At 42.6% G+C, this 2,180-nt stretch overlaps 1 non-coding gene across 1 annotated transcript; it reads left to right on the plus strand.

Moving 5' to 3' along the window:
- Positions 1-1,582: 1,582 nt before the first annotated feature.
- Positions 1,583-1,655, plus strand: TRNAS-GGA (transfer RNA serine (anticodon GGA)). Its single transcript has one exon. It is a non-coding gene; the product is annotated as a tRNA-Ser (tRNA).
- The last annotated feature ends 525 nt before the right edge of the window (positions 1,656-2,180 follow it).

Below are 2,180 nucleotides of genomic sequence, written 5' to 3' on the forward strand. Positions count from 1 at the left end.
CTATATGCAGAGCAGGAATAGAGATGCAGATGTAGAGAACAGAGCTGTGGGCATGGGGTGGGGTGGGGGTTGAATTGGGAGATCGGTGTTGACATGTATACACTACCCTGTGTAGGACCGATGGCTGGTGGGAGCCTGCTGGGTGGTGCAAGGGGCTTGGCTCAGTGCTCTGCGGTGACCCGAATGGGTGGGACAAAGGGAGGGTAGGGGGACACCTAAGAGGGAGGGGATACATATGTATGTGGCTGTTTCACTTCATTGTGCAGTGGAGTTTGCTGTTTTAAAAGATAACCAGATTGTGTAAATAACTGTTTAAAGGTCTATGAAAAATTGCTTTTGAACGGCTCTAAAATCTACAAATCATCCCACCTACTTGTTGTTAACTTCGATGAGGTGTAGCTTATATAGAGTAAACTGTCCCCATTTTAAGTGTGTGGTTGGATGAGTTTTGACAAAATATAGACTGGTGCAATAACTGTCCCACTAAGAATATTGATCAAGCCTATTATGCCATAGTTTCCATATTTTCCTTTGCAGACTACCTCTGCCAACCCGGGGAACTACTGGTCTGCTCTACTGTGTCACTATAGATTAGTTTGCATTTTTTCTAGAATTTCAAAAAAAAGGCTATACCTATTCCCTGGAAATAGGTTTCTGACTTCCTTAACTCAGCTTAATTATTTGGAAATGGACCCCTGTTGTTGTTGTCTCGGCAGTTCAGTCATTTTATGTTGCTTAGTAGTATTCCACTGTACAAAAAAAAAAAAAAAAGCCACAGTTGGTTTTATCTGTTTATATATTAATGGACATTTTGTTTATCATTTTTGAGCTGTCATGATTAAGTTGCTATGAACATTGACATACAGATCTTTATGTGGACAAATATTTTCATTCTTAAGTGAATGTAAATGTGATTGTTGGGTCGTATGGTAGTTTGACACAGCAGTTTATTATGTTGCCAAATTATTTTCTAAAGTAGCAGGGCAAATGTGTATTTTGTCCACCAATTTATGAATTTCCAGTTGTACTACATTCTCACCAACGCGTGGTGTGGCCAGTCTTTTAGCAACTTATGCTTAGGGGAATGGTGAGAGTTACAGAAGCACCAAACTCACGGTTCTCTTCTGCAGATCTGTCCTTCAAGGATGATTCCGCTTGTCTGTGCCTATTTTCCCACCGTGCTTCATGAGCTCTTCCCGACATGGGGGTAATTTTGCTGTCAACCAGGGATCTGGGCAGGTTTCACACACAGATATTGGACCTCATTCTTTCAGCTCTCTTGTTGCCAGAATTCTTAAAATTTCCAGCAGCTCTTCCAGCCCTGAACTCTGTTCTCTGGCATCTTCAGTTGCTGAGCTGAGGTTTTTCCATACCTCCATTTCCTCCTCGTGTAGCTGTGGTGGTTGAGGGGACTGTTTTTGTCTCTGTAATAAGGGCTGGAACCTTAACATTTTCCCACTGCTCTCTGAACCTCTACCCATTTTCCTCCATCTCAGTTACAGTTTAAGCTCTCCTCTAGCTTCTGTCAATTAAAAATTTTTTTCTAGTGAATTTAAATTGAGTATATATTCCCAGGGAGTCTTTCCTGGTGGCTCAGAGGTTAAAGCGTCTGCCTGGAATGCAGGAGACCCGGGTTCGATCCCTGGGTCGGGAAGATCCCCTGGAGAAAGAAATGGCCACCCACTCCAGTACTCTTGCCTGGAGAATCCCATGGACTGAGGAACCTGGTAGGCTACAGTTCATGGAGTCGCAAAGAGTTGGACATGACTGAGCGACTTCACTACTATACATTCCCAGAAAAGTCGCCATAATCAGGTTTGAAAGCAGTGTCCAGAACCCTGATAACTGATAGTGAAGGTAACTGAAATAAAGTATTGATTTAAATATCTAATCCACATTCTTGGAGTCATGTAGTTGAGAATGAAAGCCTGAAAGAACAGTTTCTTGACTCAAGCATGGTCCAAAGAAAAAGTAAAAATTTAGGCAAAATGTAACAGTGTACTTCTCTATTTTCCTTTCCGCTTCTTTCTTCTACTGCCCTGTGTACCTGTGGATGCTCGCTGAACCCCTGTCGAGGTCTGACTTTCCTCCTGTAATTTTTTCTTACCTCTACCCTGCTTTGATGAGAACTCCAGTTCTCCAGTACCGTTCCTCTCTGCTCAGCATTGAAGAGGTGTTTC

This window comes from Bos taurus, chromosome 4, assembly GCF_002263795.3.
Source record: "Bos taurus isolate L1 Dominette 01449 registration number 42190680 breed Hereford chromosome 4, ARS-UCD2.0, whole genome shotgun sequence".
In the NCBI taxonomy this organism is placed as follows: domain Eukaryota; kingdom Metazoa; phylum Chordata; class Mammalia; order Artiodactyla; family Bovidae; genus Bos; species Bos taurus.